The 27,632-nt window shown below is 34.6% G+C and overlaps 1 pseudogene; it reads right to left on the reverse strand.

The window, feature by feature from the left end:
• LOC149153346 (ferredoxin-dependent glutamate synthase, chloroplastic pseudogene) overlaps positions 1–27,632 on the reverse strand; it is a 66,786-nt pseudogene that overhangs the window by 21,924 nt on the left and 17,230 nt on the right.

Below are 27,632 nucleotides of genomic sequence, written 5' to 3' on the forward strand. Positions count from 1 at the left end.
TAATATTGGGGAGGAAAAGTAGGATATGAGTTTTGAAATTGTGGAAATTGAGGGTATTGAGGGTACCTTCCATAAGGATTTTTCCATCCTTGTGACCAAGGTTGTGGCCAAGATTTCCAAGGCATTGAGGTAGTCCTACTTATTGTCCCAACTATAGATTTATTAATCCTTGATAAAAGAGGATCTCTTGGATTTTTCTTGTTTCTTGCTTTGCCTATGGAAATGTGTATGCATAACTCACAAATTTATCCTAGTGACAACTGAGAAATATCTCCCTTATCAATTAGATTGAGAAGATCACTCCACACATCTCTAATGGATTTCAATAAGAGAGCTTTCAAAGTTTCCTCATCTAGATTATTCATTTTTTCCCTTTTAACATTATAAGCAAATATTTCAATGATGTCTTCAAGGTTTTCATATTCTTTCTGTACCATTTTAAAGACTTCATCCTTAATATTATGTTTCATACAACAGTTGTATATTCATCGAGGATAGGAAATCTGAAGGGATTTGGATTTATATCTTCTCCTCTCCCTCTCCCTCTTCCTTTGCCTCTTCCACCTTCCCTATTTCATCATATTCCTCCTCTAATCCTAGGTTTTTCACCATTAAAATTATATATATGTCCTTCCCCTTCTCCATCCATTATAGATTCTTCAAAACTAATATAGAGTTCTGGTTCCAAAATTGGGTTTTCAACTTCCTCTAGTTCCTCTGGTTCTTCTATCAATGGTTTGTTAAAATAGGTTTCTTCTTCCTCTTCTTCAGGAGGAACTTCAAGTTCTTGAGCTAGAATTTTTTATCCAAATTAGGATAAGAAAATTACTCTTGTTGTTGGAGATATGGGATCTTGCTCTTATATTGTGGCTTCTATTGATGAAGTTGGTGAATCTCTAGGTTGGATTTCGGATCTTAATTTCTTAGGGAGTTTGTGTTTGCCTGCTATGGATGGAATTTGAGTTTCTATGGGTGGTGTGGTGCTATAAGGTCATGGTGGGGTAATTGATATTGTTGGAATTAAACTATTTCCTCTACCTACAAATCTACCCCAGAGACTCTTTCCCTATGCATATAATGTTTTTGCTTTTGTTGTTTGTTTTTTTTTTAACTTATCAAAATGGAAAAGACTAAGAATTCTATTTACACTTCCTCGGAAATGATGTAAAAATGTTTTTCAATTTAATTGTCTTAAATTTTTACATGAATTATTGACTGGAGTTGGTAAACTTGTGAAGTGAAAGTGCACTATATATGCTAGAAGTCATTTTTATTAAATAATATTATTAATGGGCATGATTGAGTTATTGAAAATTAATTCTAAGGATGTTTTTCATTCCTATCTTACTCTTCAAAGAAAATGGATTTAACACATTACATATTCCTACTCCTTTCTAATGAAAATTCTCTTCACACTTGCAAAATGAAACTTAAAGCAAACTCACACTATCTTATTAAGAAAAATTATTTGATCTATTGCAACAAAAAATTAATTTAAAAGAAAAATTAATCATCTAACATTCTAACAATCTTTTGCATAAAAACTAAAATGAAATTAAATTCTATTCAAGATGAAAACCAAACATTTACTCATTGTCAATCATTCATGCTTTGAAATGAAAACCATAAAGAAATCACACATGCTTTGAAATGAAATACTGTAAAATGAAACAATAAAGAAATCTATCAAGCTTTGAAATGAAACACTCTGAAATCATAAATAAATCTATGAAAAATGATTACACTACCATTAGCATCATTATACATTAACTTTAAAAAGGAATGATTAGTCAAATATTTCTATCGCTATCTGATTGAACTCAAGACTGCAAATCAATTCTAAAACGTATGAATAACTATAACAAACGATAAAGAAAATATATGTGAATGCAGAACCTTCACTATTTGCAGGGGCCCTCCAAAAATAGGTGTACATAGAAATTCAATCGAACAGTCAGCTATGCATCGAAACTTCAAAGGAATTTCTTCATTAATAAAATAAAACAGAGTCTTAAAACATTACTGTTACATACATAAAAATTAACCTCATGTTCATGTTTGCTACACGATATTTATAAAATCCTATGTCAATAACTGTTCGAGGCTTTTAAGCCTACCTTAGCTAACATAGTTCTAAATTAAGCTTCTAACAACTATTGAGATATTTTTGCTCACAATTTTCTATTTGGCAAAGCAAATCGTGAAGCGTAGAAATTTCAGACTCTCGCTTGCATGTTTACAAACCATGTTGACTTTACCCTTTGACCACACAATCAAACAATCCTTTGATGACTTGGTTTGGATGAATATGAGGAAATAATTAAGGGGATCTATCTCCACCTATCCATATCTTACTCCTATTAGCTGGCACCTCCGATCCTGGTAAACCATGGAATTGGCTACATAAATAGAGATTAGCTACAGAATCGTGAGAATTCAGTAGTGAATACAAAAATTAAGTCAATAATGAGGAACATTATGCAATATGAAAGATAAGACAACTAAATACCTTACCATGTCAAAAACATTGTAGTTTTATGCCTATTGAGTTGAGGATGATGGTCAAGGAAAGGAAAAACTAAGGGAGAGTTCTAAAATGAAGCAATCATGAGGCTCAGTACATCCTTTAAGATCTTAACTATGGCCTCATTCTGATATCAAAGCTCAATCTCAAGCAATGATACAGAGGAGAAATATCAATAACAAGAAAACTTTATAGTTTCTATAAGGAATCATATCAACTACCATTCAGGATCCTGTATCTTCCTTGTAGCTAGTTGTAGTTAATAAAGAAAAAGTATAAAAAATGAACAAATGTCAATGAAAAGGGTAAAGTATTGAGAATAGTTTCCTAAGAAGTTAGGGCATTTAGGTAAATACATCGGGGCTATAGATTCTTGTTGTAAGTGAAGCAATGCCTTTGACTCCAAAGTGACTCCATCAAGGCTATGGATGTTCTTAGTATTGGGGTAACATAAAAAACTCATATTTAATCCTTAACATTTTAATATGCTGAAAAATCAATATCTCCATGGCAACAAATTCCAAAGTGAAAATGAAAGCCCCCATTATAATTTATACCCTTGTATTCCTTCCTTAAGTTGCAACCAAAATCAAGAAATGGTAAGTCATGTTGCTCAAGATTCCATAGTTCTAAGAATTGGTACCCTCTTGGCATGGACAATATATTGTATGTGCACACCAATCACAAGTGTTTTGGAATATATTCTTGGAAAATACTCAAATATTCAAGGGTCCTACTAGTGCATTTCCAATTTTTGTAGCTACTTCAATAACATTCCTCAAACCATCATGGTAATTTGTGCCAATAGGAATCTTGAGGGATCCTTCTAATCAAAGGCCTATTAATTTAGCTTACAAAGCTTGACTCACCTTTTCTAGCTATGATCATCTCTCTATGAATATTGAGAATATAGACAAAGAATTATAAGCATGACTAAGACTTATTGGCTAGTCCTAAAATATAGATGAGTATTTATCCTTAATCAATCTATACAATCACCCTAGTAATTCCTTAGCCTAGTTATCTAACACTTAAGGAAAAGTTTTGAATTGAATATTCTAGACATTTTTTGGCTTTTTAAGTTAGTGTACCTCCTCACTAAGCCTCAGTGGAGCACTACAATTCCCCTTTGAGATTAATTCAAACAATATTGCCTCACATTTCGGAATGTATATCACTTTGCAACCTTCTTGCCTCATTTTATCACTCCTTTAATCCTCTACTCAGCATTATAATCCCCCCTTGACCATCAAGCCAATTAAATAGGGCCATAAACTTGGTCTTCAAGGTCAACTTGCCTCTTCCTTGAGCTTCCAAGTCACTCCATTAATCCTTTACAAGTTTCTATAGTTCCCCCTTGATCCTTAATCTAGTGCTATGGTCTCATAAACATAGCCTTGATATTGTATTTCTCCTTACCAACTCAATATTCACATCACTCAGCGTCAATGGAGTGCTACATCACCCTCCTTGAATTGAAATTGATCTAAGATCTTTTAAAGTGACTTGGCTTGTAAAAATGTGATGGCGAGGGTGCAGGCGTTAGAGTCAATTTTTCAAATCGGTCAGCGAGGTCTTCTATGCCTTCGTCAATCTCCTTTTCTTCAGGATTGAATGCATCAGTCATTACATTGATGGGTCATTTCAGAAATCCCAATATCGTGTTTTATTAATTAAACGTGGCTGAAAGCTTAAGAGCGATACCTCCTTTGGTGGGCCGACATATACAACACATATGTTTATATGCCACGCGACATATGTTACGTTATATAAAACCGTGGGAAGTGCTTACCTCCTTATCTATCAACGATAACTATAAACTGACCTTTGCCATAAACAATGGCTTATAAGCCACGGACTGTCGCTTTATAAATCTCAACACCTCATAACGGTTTGATTCAATAGGTATATCACCATACCTTTACGCCTTTATATTGGGTTATGACCGGTGCATATACAAATCGGAATCGCTGAAACAAAAGTCTTGAAACGGACCCGATGCACTAAAGATCCTCGATTAAGACTTCGCCAGTTCCGCTGCGGACAAAGGTCTTTAGAACGGACCCGATGCAACTATAAACAAGGTTCTATACTTCGCTGGTTCCGTAATTCGCATTCGATGCAGTTGATAACTTGGTTGTCCATGCGATGCCGGATCCCCTGAATTATATATACACAATTTTATATTGTTTCGGTTCCAAATTGGAACTCGCCTTTGTTATTACGCTATCCTCTGTTCGCTACAAGTTTTATGAACAGAGCATGCCACCAACGATTCCTAATCTCCTACGCCAGTATATATATCATAGCCACGATGTTGATAGCATATGGTAATAGACTCTTAATCCGCTACAGCCATTAAATACACACCACTAGCACTCAGGAAATAGACAGAGGTATATGCGCCACCAAACCCAAGCCTGGATAGTCATAAACAAAAAGAATTTCAATTTCTATAACTCATATAAAGTATGGGCAGCACGAGGAAAACCAGTCATCGGTTCAACCATGTTAAAGCATTTTAAAATTAAACTATACAAACTTTCTACAGTACCATTAATTTAGAGACATCAAGAATAAAATTCCCACAGTGAAACAAAGGCACTCGCCCCTATCCTCTGTCTGATGAGAGGTTTGCTGCAATTTTATTTATAATTAAAGATAGACAATCTCGTCCTTATCCAATACAAGAAAAGCATGCTTTACAGGTGATTTAAAGCTTGAAATCTCAGTTACAATTAGCATGATTTATTTCTAGATTTATTCTAATTTTAACTAGAAAAGCATAGAAATTGCAGGCTAAAGGACCCCACTCCCTTGCCTGTAAATTTTTTTGGATTTTTTTGGAATAATTTGGAAGATTCTTCCCCTTTGAGTCACATGCTCCCGCATCAGACTCCCAAGGAAGAAAAATTTCATGATCTCCTGATCATGTGTTCAGATCTATGTTTCCCTGGATCCCATATCTTGTGCTACCATTTTCCACTTGTCACTGATTTTGTTGTTCTTCTCCAGGTCTCCACACTTTATGCTGCATCGCCGCACTGACTAAGCCTTCATAACCTTCTGCTATCTTTCTTTCGCTGCTTCTCCTTTGTTTTACTGTTGTTGGCCTCTTCAAGGATACTGCCGTCATCAGTTTTCTGATGTTTTCAATCTCTTGGTCCAATAAATCTCCCAGCTGTTGATTTCTTGCTGCCTGCTGACTTCTTACCTCTATGCTGGTCTCTGTTCTGACAGCCACCCGATCATCCACACCCTCTTGTCTTCTGGAACAGAGAACTTCTTTTCCCTTCAATTGACTGTTCAGCTGAGTCAAATGTTTCTCAGCACCGGCAACAATACCTGCATTCATAGAACAATTTTTAAAATAAAAACCATAAGGCTTCAGTGCCTCTTCTGCTGTTGTCAATGTTGTCTTAACTGTCACCATAACTGCTCTAGCTGTCATTATAGATGTTGCTGCCTCCCAAACTTCCTGACCCTCTGCAACATTCTTTGGCTCACCACCTTCTTTGACAATCTTTAGTAATTGTCCAACATCATCTTGATTGATTTTTCCAATCAAAGCAAGTTCTTCAAACATTGTAGCCTCATCTTCTAACATTGTAGCAGCTCTCTCTTGGCTATTTAAGCAAGCCAACTCTTTATTGTCACCCATGGAAACAAGTTTCTGCATAACTGTCTTATCCTCATTCTGCAACAGTTCTTCTTCCCTTAAGACCATTCCAAGTGATGGATTGTCTTCTTCATCACCTGCACTCACAAAACATTTGTTAAAATTAAAAACATAAGGCTGTTGTGCCTTATCTTCTTTTGGCAATAATTCAAGTGGTTGCTCTGTTTTGTCCTTCTCTTCTGCCAGCATATCAGCATGCTGATCCGAATTCTTAGCAAAATTCATGACACTATCCATGATGCCTTCTTGTTCTTGTCCCCTGTACTGAACTTTTTCACTTGCAATCTCTCTGTCATATCTTGGATTCTCCAACCAGTACTCTAACAATGCAATTTCCTTATGGCATTGTTGCAGCATTTCATCATCACTTACAGTCCCTGCATTCACACACAAACTGTCAGTTTGAAAATCACAGAGTTCAACAGTTTCAACTGTTGCTTCACTTATCCGTGCTATAGACTGGTCCACTTCTTCTGCATCCATAAGAACTTCACGAGATTGCATATCCTCCTCAGCCCTTATCATTTGCTCCAGGTATTCCTTTTTCCCAAGTAACAGAGTTCTTGAATTAGTCTTCTGTCCCGACTCATCTTCTTCTTGCAGAGGCAACAAAGTATGATTGATACCATCCTTCCCAAACTTGTAGGTGTTTCTCTTCCCGTCATGTATGGCTCCTCCGTCATATTGCCAAGGCCTTCCAAGCAATATGTTACACACATCCATAGGCATCACATCACAAACAATTTTGTCTTTGTACTTGCCCACTTGAAATTCCACCTCACACTGTTCACTTACCAACAGTTGATGTCCCTTTTGTAACCATGACACCTTATAAGGTGTTGGATGCTTCATTGTCTTCAGCTTCAATTTCTCCACTACTTCTGTAGAGACCAAATTATCAGTGCTGCCACTATCAATAACCATCTGGCAACATTTCCCTTGGACTTTGCATACTGTCCCGAATAAAGCTTTCCTTTGCGGCGGTTCAGCAGCCACCTCCCTCATTGGCTTAAGTAAGATTTTATGAATCACCAGAGATTCTCCTCTTTCTGGTGCATCTTCTTCTTCTGTTACCGCTGCCGCTGGTGCTTCTTCTTCAGCTGGAGCAACAATTACATTCCTCTGCTTTATGTCTGCATTCTCTGGGCACTCAAAAGCTCTGTGTCCCAGCTTGTTACATCTGTAACATCTTATTTCTCCACCTCTTCCTCTGCCTCCTCTTCCTCTGGAAAAACTCCCTCTGCCTCTTGCATCACCTCCTGTGGGTGCATGCTGGATTGAGCTACTGTTAGCTCCTTCTTTAGGTGCTCTAGATCCTCCTCTACCACCTTGACTTCCTTTTCCTCTGAAAGTCTCTTTCCCTCTGGCAGACTGCTTCCTTATGATTTTTTCCTCAGCTTTCAGCGCTAGCTGATAAGCTTCCTCTACTGTTTTAGGAGACAGCAAACTGATCTCATCCTGAATGTCCATCCTGAGGCCATTCATATATCTAGCCACCTTCTCATCTGTGTCTTGGGCTTCTGCAGCTCTTATACTCACTTTATAAAATTCTTCTGTATACTCCTTTACTGTTAAAGCTCTCTGTCTAAGATTTTGCATTTGTCTAAACAATGTTTGCTGATAATTACTTGGCAAGAACTTACCTCTTAACTTTGCGACTATTCAGCTCCAGTTCTTGATTGGCTGCTTACCAAGTCTCTTCCTTTCTGCCTTCACACCATCCCACCAAAGTGCTGCATGGCCTTTTAATTTGGTGACAACAAACTTCACTTTCTTCTCATCCTCTGTTTCTTCGTAATCGAAGAATTTCTCCATGCTGTTGATCCAGTCGATTAACTCTTCTGGATTCAATCCTCCCTGATATACTGGTACTAATTGGTTCCATGGCATGGCTGTGGATTTTAACACTGACTGGAAGAATCTCATCTCAGGAGTAACCTGTACAGCTTCCTCTTCTTCCGCAGCTTCAACTTCAGGCTCACTGACATCTCCATCATCTATATTTCGACCTGTAGTTAAAGCATCCACTCTAGCTCGCAGCTCCTCCACTGATTCAAATAATTCAGCATTTGCAGCAGGTCGTCCTCTTCCACCACGTCCTTGTCCTCTTCCAACTCTGAAAGCCATCCTTCTTCTGCTCCTGAGATTCAATTCAATGTCAGTTGTGGGCTCTGATACCACTAATGATGGCGAGGGTGCAGGCGTTAGAGTCAATTTTTCAAATCGGTCAGCGAGGTCTTCTATGCCTTCGTCAATCTCCTTTTCTTCAGGATTGAATGCATCAGTCATTACATTGATGGGTCATTTCAGAAATCCCAATATCGTGTTTTATTAATTAAACGTGGCTGAAAGCTTAAGAGCGATACCTCCTTTGGTGGGCCGACATATACAACACATATGTTTATATGCCACGCGACATATGTTACGTTATATAAAACCGTGGGAAGTGCTTACCTCCTTATCTATCAATGATAACTATAAACTGACCTTTGCCATAAACAATGGCTTATAAGCCACGGACTGTCGCTTTATAAATCTCAGCACCTCATAACGGTTTGATTCAATAGGTATATCGCCATACCTTTACGCCTTTATATTGGGTTATGACCGGTGCGTATACAAATCGGAATCGCCCAAACAAAAGTCTTGAAACGGACCCGATGCACTTAAGATCCTCGATTAAGACTTCGCCAGTTCCGCTGCGGACAAAGGTCTTTAGAACGGACCCGATGCAACTATAAACAAGGTTCTATACTTCGCTGGTTCCGTAATTCGCATTCGATGCAGTTGGTAACTTGGTTGTCCATGCGATGCCGGATCCCCCGAATTATATATACACAATTTTATATTGTTTCGGTTCCAAATTGGAACTCGCCTTTGTTATTACGCTATCCTCTGTTCGCTACAAGTTTTATGAACAGAGCATGCCACCAACGATTCCTAATCTCCTACGCCAGTATATATCATAGCCACGATGTTGAGAGCATATGGTAATAGACTCTTAATCCGCTACAGCCATTAAATATACACCGCTAGCACTCAGGGAATAGACAGAGGTATATGCGCCACCGAATCCAAGCCTGGATAGACATAAACAAAAAGAATTTCGATTTCTATAACTCATATAAAGTATGGGCAGCGCGAGGAAAACCAGTCATCGGTTCAACCATGTTAAAGCATTTTAAAATTAAACTATACAAACTTTCTACAGTACCATTAATTCAGAGACATCGAGAATAAAATTCCCACAGTGAAACTAAGGCACTCGCCCCTCTCCTCTGTCTGATGAGAGGTTTGCTGCAATTTTATTTATAATTAAAGATAGGCACTCTCGTCCTTATCCAATACAAGAAAATCATGCTTTACAGGTGATTTAAAGCTTGAAAGCTTAGTTACAATTAGCATGATTTATTTCTAGATTTATTCTAATTTTAACTAGAAAAGCATAGAAATTGCAGGCTAAAGGACCCCACTCCCTTGCCTGTAAATTTTTTTGGATTTTTTTGGAATAATTTGGAAGATTCTTCCCCTCTGAGTCACATGCTCCCGCATCAAAATGTTCAAGTGTGAATGATAAAATTTAAACCAACATAATAACTAAATCAAGCCCGAAGACTTTAAATGAAGTTTCAATTTAAAATGAAATGTAAAAAGATCAAGACACAAAAATATAATAACAACATGATACTAAACCTCAAATGCTTTAGTACATCCCCCAAAAACTGCAATTATAAAATCCCAAATGCCTCCAAAGACATGCTAGAAAATGATGCTTTTTTTTACCAAGTATCGCCTCCAAAATGCCACTAAAAATCCTTTGGTTTCTAAATAAACAAGCTTCAAAAACATCACTAACATACAAAATATATAATCCAAAATATGGCTTAACACACTTTCGACTCTTCAAAATAATAGAACCCAAATTCTCATGCCACAAAAAGACTTGTTGCTCTATGGAAAATATCTATTTGTATCATATGGCTCAATAGCCAAATCCCCTTCGTTTATATAACATTAGGATCATTAAAAAAATAGAGCGCATTAATATTTTGATACAACCATATACTAGCACAACCACATTTAATTAATTAAATGTGGTTGATATATGTCGAAGGCTTCATTTTTATCTATCACACAAACCATTGATAAATATATAATAATAATAAAAATATAAAAAATAATTACAATAAAAATATAATTGTTCTTATAAATAATAAAAATAATTAATAATTAATTAATAACTAAATAAAAATAAATAATTAAAATAATTAAAACTAATAAGAATAATAATTTAAATAATAAAGAATTTTAAAATAATAATTAGTATTTAATTATTAATTATTAATAATAATTTAATATATATTAATTAATAATAATAATTATTGATTAATTAATTAATTAATTAGTAATATTACTAAATACTAAATAATAATAATAATTAATTAACAATTAAATTAAATAATTTAAAAATATTGAATAATTAAATAATACTGACAATAATATTGTTATCATTAACGAATATTATAAACCCTATAATAAACATGGTTAACCATGGTTGATTTTAATATTGAGACAATCTTTCTCACAATGCGATGTCGGACCATGGTTGACCATGGATGACCATAGTTGTCGCAATGCGACGCTAGACCAAGGGATTGATAAACCTAAGGGATATGAATGCTTTGATTGATAAACCCAAGGGATTGATAATATAAACCAAAAGGATTAATTTTAAAACCCTAAGGTATTATAAACTGAAGGGAATAAAATTAAACCCAAGGGATTAATATTATAAACCCTAAGATAAATATTATAAACCCAAGGGAAGAGTAAACCCAAGAGATTAATATTAAACACACAAGGGATTATAAACCCAAGGGAATAATCTTAAACCCAAGGGATAAATATTCTAAACCCAAGGTATATAAATCCTAAGATAAATATTATAAAGCCTAAAATAAACATGGTTGACCACAAATGATTTTCATATTGACAAAATCTTTGTCACAATGTGACATTGGGCAATGGTGGACCGTGAATGATTTTCATATCGAGACAATCTTTGTGACTGTGTGACTAATAAACCCAAGGTGTTAATAAACCCAAGGGATCAATAAACCTAAGGAATTTATATTATAAACCCTTGGGATTTATATTAAACCCTAGGATTAATATTATAAACCCTATGAATAATATTATTCCCTGGGAATATGAACCCTTAGATTAATAAACTCAAGGGATTGATATTATAAACCCAAGGGATTAATACTAAAAACCCAAGGGAATAATAGTAAACCCAAAGGATAAATATTGTAAACCCAAGGTATATAAACCCTAAGATAAATAATATAAACCCTAAAACAAACATGGTTGACCATGGTTGGTTTTCATATTGAGACAATCTTTGTCACAATGTGACGTTGGATGATGGTTGACAATGATTGATTTTTATATTGAAATAATCTTTGTAACAATATGACGTTGGACAATGGTTGACCATGATAGACCATGCTTGACCATGATTGAAAATGTTTAACCATGGTTGATTTTCATATTAAGACAATATTTATGAAAATGTGATTTTGGACCATGGTTGACCATGGATGACTATGCTTGACCATGGATGAACATGGTTGTCACAATCTAATGGTTGACTATGACATAATCTTTGTCAAAATGTGACCATGGTTCATTTTCATATTTAGACAATCTTTGTCACAATGGTCCATCCAACCATGGTTAATTGTGGTTGACCATGATTGACAATGGTTGACCATGGTTGATGATCGGTGACTATGGTTGATTTTCATATTGAGACACTATTTGTCACAATGTGACATTGGACCATGGTTGATTTTCATATTGACCATGATTGACCATGGTTGACCATGATTGAACATTGTTAACCATGGTTGACTATGGTTAATTTTCATATTGAGACAATCTTTGTCACAATGTGACATAGGACCATGGTTGTCCATGCTTAACCATGGTTGATGGTGTTTGATGATGTTTGAACATGGTTTATTTTGATATTGAGACAATCTTTGTGACAATGTGATGTTGGACCATGGTTAACCATGGTCGACGATGATTATAAACCCAAGGGATTTATATTAATCTCTAATATTTTTTCTTCTAATTAATACTACGTAAGTACCCATGGGGGATTTGAACCGGTAACCTATCGAAAGGAGTGCCTTAACAGCGTACCCATTCACCGTCAATCAAAAGCCCCACGGGCATATTAATCCCTAATATTAATATTATAGACCCTATGAATAATATTACATGCTAGGATTATAAACCCTTAGATTAATAAACCAAAGGGATCGATATTATAAACCCAAGGTATATAAATACTTAGATAAATATTATAAACCCTAAAATAAGCATGGTTGGCCATGGTTAACCATGGTTGATTTTCATATTGACACTATTTTTGTCACAATGCGACCTTGGACCATGGTTGACCATGATTGTCATATTCAGACAATCTTTGTCACAATGTGACGATGGACCATGATTGACCATGGTCGATTTTCATATTAAGACAATATTTGTCACAATGCAATGTTGGACCACTATCAACCATGGTTGTTGCAATGTGATATTGGACCAAGAGACAATCTTTGTCACAGTGTGACCATGATTATTGACCATAGTTGATTTTCATATTGAGAAACTCTTTATCAGAATGTGACATTAGACCATGGTTGACCATGGTTAATCTTCATATTGAGACAATGGTTAACCATGTTTGACCAATGTTGACCAATATTGACCATCATTGGCCATGGTTGACCATGATTGACCATGGTTAACCATGATGGATTTTCATATTGAGAAAATCCTATGACAAAACCTAAGATAAATATTATAAAAAAGGTATATAAAAGATATCATAGATATTATAAATGGTAAAATAAGCATGATTGACCATGGTTGATTTTCATATTGAGATAATCTTTGTCACAATGTGACATTGGATCATGGTTGACCATGGCTGACCATTATCAATTTTTCATATTGAGACAAAAATTTTCACAATGCGACATTGGACCATGGTTGACAATGCTCGACCATGGTTGATTTTAATATTGATACAATCTTTGTCACAATGTGACATTGGACCATGGTTGACAATGGTTGACTTTCATATTGAGACAATCTTTCTCACAATGTGACCTTGGGCCATGGTTGACCATGATTATAAACCCAAGAGATTTATATTAAACGCTATGATTAATATTATAAACCCTATGAATATGAACGCTAGGAATATTATATTAAATGCTAGGATTAATATTATACCTTAGGAATATGAACCCTTATATTAATAAACCCAAGGGATTAATAATAAAACTCCAAGGGATTATAAACCCAAGAGATTAATATTATAAGCCCAAGGTTTATAAACCCTATTATAAATATTACAAAACCTAAAAAAGCATGGTTAACCATGGTTGAATTTCATATTGAGACAATCCTTGTAACAATGAGACATTCAACCATGGCTCACCATGGTTCGCCATGATTTATTTTTATATTGAGACAATATTTGACACAATGCAACATTCGACCATGGTTAACCATAGTCGACCATGGTTTTGCGACAACCTTTTTCATAATGTGACATTGGACCATGGTTGACCATGATTGACCATGGTTGATGATGGTCAGAGATGGTTGACCATGGTTGATATTCATATTGAGACAGTCTTTGTCACAATGTGATGTTGGATCATGGTCGACCATGGTTGACCATGACTATAAACCCAAGGGATTTATATTAAACACTACGATTAATATTATAAACACCATGAATAATATTATACCGTAGGAATATGAACCCTTAGATTAATAAACCTAAGAGATTGATATTATAAACCCAAAGGACTAATACTAAAATCCAAAGGGTTTCTAAACCCAAGGGAATAATATTAAACCCAAGGGATTAATTTTATATGCCCAAGGTATATGAACCCTAAGATAAATATTATAAACCCTAAAATAAACATTATTGACCATGATTTACCATCATTGATTTTCATATTGAGACAATATTTGTCACAATGCAACGCTGGACCATGATTGATATTCATATTGAGACAAAAATAAACATATCTAAAAATATATATATAAATATAATAAATTTAACAATAAACATATTCAACCAAAATACTATCCAACTACTCTATTTTATTTTAATATTAATAAGATATGTACTTTAGTTTTATGCCCTTTCCTTTCCATATCTTCTAGATTTTATCTATGTCGTAGCCTTTTTTATATCTAATTTTCCTTTAAAATTCATAATATGTAAATATATATTTATTATTTTACTTCAATTTTTTTTTTATTCCATGAATCAAACTATTGTTGAATATTCAACCAACACCATATATAATAAAGTATAATGAAATTTCAAGTGTCTTTCATTTACCATATCTCATTTTTCGTTGTTCTGGGCAATCATAATTTTTAAAAATATCTATATATATTTTTAAATGTATGTAATTTGAATATATATATATATATATATATATATATATATATATATATATATATATAAACAAATAATTTTCATATTGAGACGATCGTTGTCGTAATGTAATGTAGGACTATAGTTGACCATGCTTAACCATGGTTGATGGTGTTTGATGATGTTTGAACATGGTTGATTTTCATATTGAGATAATCTTTGTCACATTGTGATGTTGGACCATGGTTGCAAATGGTCGACCATGATTATAAACCCAAGGGATTTATATTAATCCCTATTATTAATATTATAGACCTTATCAATAATATTACATGCTAGGAATATAAAATTTTAGATTAATAAACCCAATGGATCAATATTATAAACCGAAGGGATTATAAACCCAAGAGAATAATATTAAACCCAAGGGATTAATATTATAAACTCAAGGTATATAAATTCTTAGCTAAATATTATAAAACCTAAAATAAACATGGTTAGCCACAGTTAACCATGGTTGATTTTCATATTCGCACAATTTTTGTGACAATGCGATCTTGGACCATGGTTGACCATGATTTTCATATTCAGACAATATTTTTCACAATGCGACATTGGACCATGGTTGACCATAGTTGATTTTCATATTGAGACAGTCTTTGTCACAATGCAACATTGGACCACGGTCAATCATGGTTGTTATAATGTGACGTTGGACCAAGAGACAATCTTTGTCACAGTGTGACCATGATTATTGACCATATTTGATTTTCATATTGAGACAATCTTTGTCACAATGCAACCTTGGACAATGGTTGATCTTCATATTGTGACAATTTTTTTTCATAATGTGACGTTAGACCATTGTTGACCATGGTTAACCATGTTTGACCAATTTTGACCATTATTGACCATGGTTGACCACGGTTGATTTTCATATTGAGAAAATCATATGAAAAACCATTAGATAAATATTATAAAACAAGGTATATAAACCCTATCATAAATATTATAAAAGGTAAAATAAGTATGGTTGACCATGGTTGATTTTCATATTGAGACAACCTTTGTCACAATGTGACATCCGACCATGCTTAACCAGGGTTGATTTTCATATTGAGACAATATTTGTCACAATGTGACATTGGACCATAGCTGGCCATGATTGACCAAGGTTGACGATGGTTGAAAATGGTTGATTTTCATATTTAGATAATATTTCTCATAATGTGACCTTGGGTCATGGTTGACCATGATTATAAACCCAAGGGATTTATATTAAACCCTAGGATTAACATTATAAACTCTATGAATAATATTATACCCTAGGAATATGAACCCTTAGATTAATAAACCCAAGAGATTAATATTATAAACCCAAGTTTTATAAACCCTAATATAAAAATTATAAACCCTAAAAAAAATATGGTTGACTATGGTTGATTTCCATATTGAGACAACCCTTGTCACAATGTGACGTTGGACCATGGTTCACCATGATTTATTTTCATATTGAGACAATCTTTGTGATAATGCGATGTTGGATCATGGTTAGTCATGGTCGACCATGGTTGACCATGGTTTATCTTCATATTGAGACAACCTTTGTCACAATGTGACGTTAGACCATGGTTAACCATCCTCGATCATGGTTAACCATGGTTGATTTTCATATTGAGACAAACTTTGTCACAATGTCACTTTGGACCATGGTTGAACATGATTAACCATGATAGACCATGGTTGACGATGGTCAACGATGGTTAACCATGGTTGATATTCATATTGAGATAATCTTTGTCACAATGTGATGTTGGACCATGGCTGACCATGGTTGACGATGATTATGAACCCAATGGATTTAAATTAAACCCTAGGATTAATATTATAAACCCTAGGAATATGAACCCTTAGATTAATAAACGCAACGGATTAATACTAAAAACCCAAGGGCTTCTAAATCTAGGGGAATAATATTAAACCCAAGGGGTTAATATTATAATGTCAAGCTATGTAAACCCTAAGATAAATATTATAAACCCTAAAATAAACATGATTGACCATGGTTTATCAACGTTGATTTTCATATTGAAACAATCTTTGTCACAGTATGACATTGGACCATGATTAATATTCATATTGAAACAAAAATCAACATGTCTAAAAAAATATATAAATAGAATAAATTAAACAATAAACATATTCAACCAAAATATTATCCAACTATTCTATATTATTTTAATGTTAATAAGATATATGTTAATGGTATGCCTTTGCCTTTTTATATCTTCTAACTTTTATCTATCATAACCTTTTTTATATCTAATTTTCTTTTAAAATTCATAATATGTAATTATCTATATATTATTTTACTTCAACCCCTTTTTTTGGATGCCATGAATCAAACTATGGTTGAATATTCAACCATATGTATAACAAAATTCCATGTGACTTTTGTTTACGATATTCATTTTTCGTTGTTTCTAGGGTGGGTAAATCATAATTTTTCAAAATACCTATATATACATTTTTAAATGTATGTGATTTGAATATATAAAATATTTTTTTTTTAATGTTTTTTAACCAAGCTAAAAACAATTATAAACTTACTAATCATTTATATAAATTTACTAATAATTTTATTTCTTAATATTATATTTAAAATTATTTTATTCATAAATTTAATGAAAAAATGTATAGAAAAAGATAATAATTTATTAACAATTTAGATAATAAATTTATTTCAATTTTTCATTGTGTTTTCTAGATATTAAAATAATTATAAAAATTGTTGATTTTATTTAATATTAATTTAATATAATATATTTGAAAGAATATGTATTCATATTTTTATTGTTATTATTTTTTATATATTTATTTATTTATTTATTTTAATTTAAATTTACAATTATTTATTTATCATTATATTATTAATATTCTATTAAAATAGTTACTTTGCTTTTCAATAATAAAAAAAGTGAAAGCTTTATTTCTTTTAATTTATTTCTTTTTATTAAGAGTGAACCAATGTCATGATCAAAAAAAATAAAAATAAAAATGTCGTCCTCGCATCAATCTAAACCATGTGATCATCTTAACCATCTGGCTGGTCTGGTAGCGAACTTTTTAGGATTGTAGTAATTGTAATATTTGGAGTTACATTAAACAAAGATTACTCATTTCCTTACTAACACTAAAATTAATGACCAGATGAGAGATATGGTTACTACCCTTAACAAACATAACCCTAAAATTGATGAGCAAATGAGAGATCTGGTCATGGAAATTCGAAATATGGGAGAGGAAATTAAAAACAAAATTTTATATTTTATAATTTTAATATTATAGGGATTTAAACATTTTTTAACTTTAATTTTATGTAGATCAAAGAGAGAGTCCTCTTGTCTGTATCCAAACCAACGAATATAAAAAACCATAACCATATACCATATGTATGGTATACCCAATCGATGGCATTTAATGACCATATTATATAGTGTAATTCCCATAATAACGACTCGAACGTAGGCATATGTTATACATGGTCCATTTAAATATCATAATATAAATATATTCATTGGTTATGCCAAGTGTAGCATATGTTAAAGTCATATCCAACATATTTAATATACCATTGACATAAATGATGGTGGGCGCCTTATCCGAACGGGTTTTTTATTCAACTTGTAACCGAGAATCTATAGTGTTAAATTGATACAATCTTTTTTCCCAATGAAATATAGCAACATGGCACTTTACCATAGGTCATGTGTCACCCATCCATTGGGCCACATGTTGAGCCTTTTATCTACCCAGTGTGAGCTTTAACATGTGCCACTTGTCAATTCCCAAATGTGCCATGTGTTACTTTGACTTTGACTTTGATTTTTTTGCTCATTGTCGCAAAATTTTAAACTTTAATAACTTTCGCATACAAACTCTGTTTGATGTGATTCAAAGTGCACCAAAATCGATTTTTCAAGATCATCGATTTTTCAAGATATACACAATGGTGCTAGTCTCACTTAAATATGAGGACTTTTATTTTTCATGTCTTTCTAGATCGTCTCGGATTAATCTTCCCCATTGAGAGGCTTTTGGACCTCCAAAAGGTTCTTATTCAAAAACCAAGTGCATGAACTACCTTCCCACTTGTCCAGTGTCTATCCACCATGTTTTATATACTCTTCTCAACACAAAATCTATACAATAATTATGACAACTAAACCCACTATTAGCCATCTACACTTTCACACGTCCTTCTACATGTGTTACATCAACTACTATCCATGTACAACACATTAGTAGCATTAATATATACAAAGATGATAATAACAGAGAACTAAAATGTTTGATCCTCCTGATAGGTTCCCATGACAAATTCTCCTGCTCCAAACCACTTGCTTTGTCCACCTTTGCAAATATAAGCGAAAAAGCCTTGCTTGCATTGATGAGCCTCTTCAACTGTCCTATGGTTACTAGTGAAGAATCATCCTTCATTTGATGAGCTCAGATGATGTACTATATGTTGTCCTTGGAAATATGATACATGTTTTCCTTCCTGTAGTAGATATCCTTCCTGTCGAACAAGTAAGGACTTCCAAGCACAATTCCACAAATATCTAATGGAACCACATCTAGTTCAACTTCATCCACAAATCTAGATGTAATAGAAAACCTAAGCTTACAATTCTCAGTCACTTGCAGCTTTGTGTCATTACATACCCATCCAAGCAGATAAGGTTTAGGATGTGGTGTTAATACGAAATTCAGCTTCTTAACAACTTCCTCAAATATCAGGTTCTCTTGAGAACCGATTTCAAACAAAGTATCTACTTTTACATGCTTAATTACCACCCTGATGTGAAAGAGTTAATTCCTCTTTCTTTTTGAAATTGAAGACAAAATACAAGAACCAGAATGAACATGAGAAAGCGATATACCTTGCACACCCATAGTTATGATTCATGCCTCATCACTAGAGTTCGATCCCAAATATTGTTGGACTGTCATTGCCACCTTTTGCTTTCCCTTCCTATCTTGGAACCACTTAGGCCTCAACTTTGGATGTAGCTTCCAACAATGATCATCAACGTGCCCCTTTTTCTTGAAATGAGTACAAGAAGGTTTCTCATCGCTCTTCTTCACAGAAGTTGTTCTCTTTGGCTTCTACTTCCCTTTACCGTTTGTCATGTTTTGACTGAATGTCTTCCATAGAGACTCCACCACCTTGTTTACCTGCTTCAATATAGGTCACTTGTACACAAACCTCATCCAAGTTAGATGGCTTCAACAGAAAAATAGTATTGTGGATATAACCATGCAAACTACCAATATACTTCAAAAGAGTCTCTTTTGTATTAAGTGGAATATTTAAAGCCAATGCCTTTTTCCTAAACTCTTATGTAAAGTTTTTCAAACTTTGGCCTTTACATTGTTGCATAGATTTTCATTATATTATTTCCTTCTAGTCATGTGCTAAAGGATATAATTACTTTTTCAAATCATGATGAAATATTTTTACCTTCCCAAAGTCTAGTCTCCCACCATATTAACACAATACCTTCCAATCAAAGTGAATCCAATCGACTTTTTACCTCATTGTCAACGGTATAATGCACACGATAATAGAATTCCATCTTGCGAATCTAGCTGAAAATATTTTCATCATTAAGGTCACCATCATAATCTATCAAGTCAAATTGAATATCCAACTTCAACAACATCTTCTTTGACACAATTTTTCCATGAGGAGATAGAGGAGGAGAATGAGGAGGACTTGAAGGAGGAGGAGGAGGAGGATTATTTTTCGAATCAATATCATTTCCTTCATCTTTAACTTCCTTCTTCGATGAGCTTCTAAAATCCTTCCATTCCTGATACATTTCGTCAACCATGATCTTCATCACCATGAAAGATTCACGAAACTCTTTCTCAAATCCAAAAGGATTATGCTGTCCCTCATTCAATGATGTCTCTCTTCATCATCTAAAGCTTCTCGATCTAATTTATGGATTTCATTCAATAAGCATTCCTTCACCTTTCTTGAGTTTACTCCTGGTTATCATGCACACTCACAAACCACCATCAAACTTGCTCTAATACCACTTGAGCTAAACTTAACCCAGGATATTTTAAGTTGACTTGGCTTGTCAAAATGTTTAAGCGTGAATGATGAAACTTAAACCAACATAATGACTAAATCAAACACGAAGACTTTAAATGAAGCTGCAATTTAAAATTAAAAATATGTAAAAAGATCGAGACACATAAAAATAAGGACAACGTGATTCTAAGCCTCAAATGCTTTATTACATCACCCAAAAATCACAATTATAAAATCGAAAATGCCTCCCAAGGCCTACTACAAAATGAAAACTTTTCTAGCAAGTATGACCTCAAAAATGCAACCAAAACGCCTTTGGTTTCTACAAAAAAACAAGCTCCAGAAACACCACTAGCATACAATATACATAAGACAAAATATGTCTTAACACAATCTCGACACCCCAAAATAATAGAACCCAAACTCTCATGCCCCAAAGAGACTTGTTTCTCTATGGAAATTTATTCGTATCATATGGCTTAATAGAAAAAGGCCCTTTGTTTATATAACATTGGGCTCATTACAAAAATATAGTGCATTAATATTTTGTTACAACCATATATTATATATATGGTATATTGTTTTAACCATATATAAATATGGTAGATTTGTTGCAACTATGCAATAAGGTCCATGGCAGTAGTCGAATAACATTTGAACAAATGTATATATTATATGTTTGAACTCAGATGACATTAATCATATATGTTTGAACAAACGTATATATCATATCGCAAAATTTTAAATTTTAATAACTTTTGCATACGAACTCAGTTTGACATGATTCAAAATCTATTTTTTGAGCTCTACACGATGGAACTAGTATCACTCGAATCTTAGGACGTTTATTTTTTAGGTCGTTCTGGATCCTCCCAAATCACTCCTAAGAAGTTACCAAGTGCCATAGAACCCCTCTAAGCATCAACACAATGGTATATTTCCCCTTGAGCCTCAAGTGACATGGTAGTTATCTCAAGATTTTTACTCACTCTTTATAATTTTCCTAAGCTTTTATTATGTAAAAACTGACTTAATTCAAGATGAAAGTAAAGTAAAAAGGTAAAAATTGAGGAATTTAATGCACCAAATCTCATCTTTACTCTTTGAAAATCCCCATAGATCATTATTTTACTATGTTTCTTGGCCGTAGTGGGAAGAACACTTGATTTATGGAGTTATATAGCTCAACTATCCTCATTTGTACTAGAACACTTGATTTATAGAGTTATATAACTCAACTATCCTCATTTGTACTAGACTAAGCTAGCTCTATGCTATAGGGTTTATTACATGTGTGGTTGTGAATGAAATACCCTCTCGGGTCTTCTCGAGACCCAATGCAGATTGTTTGATATTAACTGCAATTGTCACAAAGAAACATACATATATTCATATTAACTCATGATTGACAAAGAGGAAGGAGAAGAATTACCTCACTCCTAGTGGAGATCCTAGTGTGGCAAAGTGGAAGACCTCTCCACCATCTCCTAGATCAGAACCTTCACATAACAAGATGAAATGTAATATCCACATCATATGAACCTTAACAATCAAAGCATTAATGTATAGGATAATATAAACCAGCATGCATCTAATCTACTTATCAATCACGCCATCGAATCAACATGTAAATAAATAAAATATCAACACCGTCAAGTAGACAAAATAGAAATAGATCTATATTATTAGATAGAAGAAGGATGATTACAACTGTATTGTCTAGATCAAGCCTCCTCTAGTCCTTTAGATGCACTCTCTCACTCTCTCTCACAACTTCTTGGCATCATAACAACAGATCTCTTATCTTGGCCCTATACGGAGGGGATACTTGGAGTGAAATCCTTTTACTCGAAAGATGTAGAGTGAGGATAACAAGAAGAGCAGCAGATCTACATTTCCCTGATCTGCTCTTCTTTTATTATCATTCTTGAGCCTTGATGATGGATCCCACTTGGGATTTGAAACGTTGGTGTAAAAATGTTCATACTGTGGATTCTCTGGTCTCTGATTCAAAAGATACAAACCACAGATCTCTTATCTTGGCCCTATACGGAGGGGATACTTGGAGTGAAATCCTTTTACTCGAAAGATGTAGAGTGAGGATAACAAGAAGAGCAACAGATCTACATTTCCCTGATCTGCTCTTCTTTTATTATCATTCTTGAGCCATGATGATGGATCCCACTTGGGATTTGAAACGTTGGTGTAAAAATGTTCATACTGTGGATTCTCCGGTCTCTGATTCAAAAGATACAAACCACAGATCTCTTATCTTGGCCCTATACAGAGGGGATACTTGGAGTGAAATCCTTTTACTCGAAAGATGTAGAGTGAGGATAACAAGAAGAGCAGCAGATCTACATTTCCCTGATCTGCTCTTCTTTTATTATCATTCTTGAGCCCTGATGATGGATCCCACTTGGGATTTGAAACGTTGGTGTAAAAATGTTCATACTGTGGATTCTACGGTCTCTGATTCAAAAGATACAAACCACAGATCTCTTAAATCCAAAATCTTGGCCCTATACGGAGGGGATACTTGGAGTGAAATCCTTTTACTCGAAAGATGTAGAGTGAGGATAACAAGAAGAGCAGCAGATCTACATATTTATTTCCCTTATCTGCTCTTCTTTTATTATCATTCTTCAACCCTGATGATGGATCCCACTTGGGATTTGAAACGTTGGTGTAAAAATGTTCATACTGTGGATTCTCCGGTCTCTGATTCAAAAGATACAAACCACAGATCTCTTAAATCCAAAATCTTGGCCCTATATGGAGGGGATACTTGGAGTGAAATCCTTTTACTCGAAAGATGTAGAGTGAGGATAACAAGAAGAGCAACAGATCTACATTTCCCTGATCTGCTCTTCTTTTATTATCATTCTTGAGCCCTGATGATGGATCCCACTTGGGATTTGAAACGTTGGTGTAAAAATGTTCATACTGTGGATTCTCCGGTCTCTGATTCAAAAGATACAAACCACAGATCTCTTAAATCCAAAATCTTGGCCCTATACGGAGGGGATACTTGGAGTGAAATCCTTTTACTCGAAAGATGTAGAGTGAGGATAACAAGAAGAGAAGCAGATCTACATTTCCCTGATCTGCTCTTCTTTTATTATCATTCTTGAGCCCTGATGATGGATCCCACTTGGGATTTGAAACGTTGGTGTAAAAATGTTCATACTGTGGATTCTCCAGTCTCTGATTCAAAAGATACAAACCACAGATCTCTTAAATCCAACACTTAAGCTCTTCAAACTTTCAGCAATAATTTGACCCTTGTGTCAATGACCGAGCCTCCAATTTATAGATGGAGAGAGGCTCATCCTTGCCAATTCCTCCATGAGTTCCTAATGAGGAATGAGCTAGGAACTTGCATTTCTTTATCATTGTTTCCCTTTCCATGTGTCTTTAGATATGATTAACAATATCCCAAGTCAGCATTGGGTCACAGGTTTCCTTCTTTTTGAGGTGAGAGTTGAGTGACAGGCAGGATGTTAGTCAACCCACTCATGTTTTGACCTTCAGACCTTATGAAAATCCAGGAACTCTTCCCTTTAGGAAAAACAGAGTGTTAACCTAGGGATTAACACTTTTGGCTGAGAGTTGGACAACATTATAACTCCTTTTGTCTATTTCCGGGGTGCATTACCCTGGAAAACATACCTGTAACTTAGGTCTTTCTTCCAACCAATGTGTCTTTCTCCTCTGAGATAATGAGGAGGTCATTTTGTTGTATAACAGATTCCCCATAAATTGTTTGGTCATATACAAAGACAATGGTTGAAATACTTTATAAATGTAGTGGAAGAGAGAGAGAGGATTGGAGATTCAGGACTGTGGGAGACCTTAGACAAGAAACATATGTCAAAAATATAAGATCATGTCCTAAGTTGGGCATTCCCATGCTCAGTAGTTATGTCAGAGTGATCTCCCAAAAAAGATGTATGACTGACATGTCCACCGATAGGCACAATGTGGAAGCTGTGTCATAATATGATCAATCTGACAAGTTGTCTTCGAAAAAAATATACGCATCTTGGGAGAGGAAACAAGAAGGAGTTATGTAAGCCTCTACCTAAGGTCTTGATCATCGCTTATCTCAAAAACATATTTCTGCACATGTGAATAAAGGAGTTGAAGTTGAACATGTGAGAAATCATCTGATTACCAGTCAATGATGAAAATTGTTAATAGACACGAAGATGGCCACCGATAAGGATGATGGTATCCAAGCTGCACAGTACAATCTAGTAAGTGTGAGAATGATTTTTTCATTGAACACTCATAGAATCATTCAACTGGGATCCAATGATGAAAACCCCCATTCAAACACAGGGTAACCTGCTACTCAGGACTGCAAGTTCTAGGGTACTAATATGTTTATGGATCTGCTTCCTAGATAAAGTGTTGAAGTTGATAGGAAGAGATCTATCAAAAGGTAGGTAATGAGGTGTCCTACATCAGTTGACACGAAACGAGACAAGAATGATTGTTTTGGAGATATATTTTAAGTAATGGGTCAAACAAATGGAGGTAAATTTTGAGGCATATGATGGTATGGTCAATACAGGAAGCAGAGGATAGATGAATCCCTTGAATAATAGAAGGCATGATATCAAGGATACCAGGCAGCTTAAACTCATGAACACCAAAGATTGTTAGGATATAGAGATTCAAGAACGTCTGAGTATGAAGGCTAAACTCATTGGATGGAAAGGTTCAACGAGAAGCTCATAAAAGAGGTTTACTATTGGAGTGCCATGTTCAAGGGATAGACAACTACCAAAAGATCCTTCAGAATATAGATATTGAGCCACTGTTCTATTCAGTTTTTCCCCATCTGATTAAGTTTAACGAGTCCAGATGGGTAAAATCAATGGTCTTTTCATATTTATAGATTCTGAAAAGATCTTAGATACAACTCCAAGGAGGTACCTTTGTCATTGTTGATGACCGGGTGCGACAAAGGGTTAATAGTGTACTTGACATTGTTCCTTTTCTGTAAGTTAGTCCATTGAGTCCAAATAAAGTGATAAACCTATGCTCAATAGGCATCTATCTCATTTTGTTACAAGTATGAGGAGAGAAAGTGAAATTGATATCTTTGGTGAAATTTTAACGAGTCACATGAAGAAAAACTCGATATATATTCATAAAATTTTAACAAGTCAAATGAAGAAAAATCGATATGTCTTTTTTGGTTTCAAGAGAAAGAAAAAGAGATAAAAAGAACTACTCAGGTCTTTTTCGTAGGAGTTTAACGAGCCTGAATAAGGTAACTCAAGGTTTTTTCAATTCAAGGGCGAGAAAAAGTCCCAAAAAAGAACATGATAATCTGGAGTCAAACTTGGTCAACTCTACATAAAGACACTAAAATATCATCAGATCATAAGTAAAGTTTGACAGAATATCGATATGGTGCATGTTGAAGATAGGAATGAAAAAAATTCAATTTCAATGACTAGCTAGAGTGAGTCATACCTCCAGAGTGACTATAAGAAGGGTGGCAGACCCTCATTTTCACTGTTTGAATTTGGTGAGAGTGCTCTGGAGAGAAAAAGGAGAAGAAATATCCCGAGCGATTGCGAGCAATCCAGGTGACCATTTTACGTTCTGTCAGTTCCACGTAGATGTCTTGACACCAAGCTTGCATTTCCATACTTAATTCAAGTATTTTTCTCGTCAATTTTTCAGTTTTTAGCAAGCCCTATGTGGCTTAGCTGGATAACACAATAGCCCACGAAATGGGGTGCATTAAACGCCCTTCCCATGAAAGGGAGGGACTTTAGCATGCCCTGTGGGCACTGGAGGGCCTCATTATCTTGGCAAGCGCAAGCCAATCTTAGTTTTCTTGGTTTACTAGATGTTTCTGCCAACTAAAGACTGATTCAAGGGTTGTATTGTGCAGGAATCAAGCTTGAAAAATGAGTCTGTGAAGAGAAAGAGTTCATGATGCTGAGGAAATTCAAATTATAAATGATCTGACATGTTTGAAAGCTTTTCGATGGTGTGGGATGATGAATTATGCCATACATGGCCCGATGAAGAGTAAGGAGGATCTCTTTAGTTAGATTATCCAATGGTGGGATGAATGTTAGGGTGTATTCATGATTGGGGACCATGAGCTCTTAATCGAGAGAGACAACATACATTTCCTCATTGGTTTATCATGGAGAGGTGCATAAGTAAACTTGACAAGAGGGAGAGCAGATCCTAGGACCATTGTGGATTTTATCCAAACATATTGCAGAGATGGCACTCGGCCTATGAGAAATAAGATTCCTATAGAGCGAATTAGAAAAATACCAATGAGATCTATTCTATAGATGATAATGCACCTAGTAGGGTCAAAGAGTTAGCATGTGGCTACAAAGGCCCATTTTCTACTGGCATTGGGATACTTACGACTGCAGGTACTCAACTGGTGTGAGGGATTCCTCTGTCAAGTGAAAGCAGAGTTGGCAGCGTGTAAGACTCGGGCCTAGAGAGAGTTTGGGTACATGTTAGGTCCCTATACTACTAGTCTAACCCATTATTGTTATTAGTGAAGCCCCCTTATTATATTGTTGTGCCCATGTAGTCCCCATATTTTTATTATTGTGCCCCATAGAATACCACTATTGTTATTGTTGTTCCCTTACATTATTATTTTTATGTTGGCTTTGATTATATTATGAATCCTTAGACTTCGATATATAGAAAGGAGGTATTGTCATTTGTATCATCCAAGAATTATTCATTTGTGTAATGTGAAGGAGGTTTCCCCCTTGAACAGGCTGATTTTTAAGGCGTTGATCTTTCTTTTCTATCTTTTCTTGAGCTGGTTTCA

The sequence above is a fragment of the Pinus tabuliformis genome, chromosome 9 (genome assembly GCF_031772625.1).
Source record: "Pinus tabuliformis cultivar Carrire ecotype Pingquan chromosome 9, CPIR1, whole genome shotgun sequence".
NCBI classification, from domain to species: Eukaryota; Viridiplantae; Streptophyta; class Pinopsida; order Pinales; family Pinaceae; genus Pinus; species Pinus tabuliformis.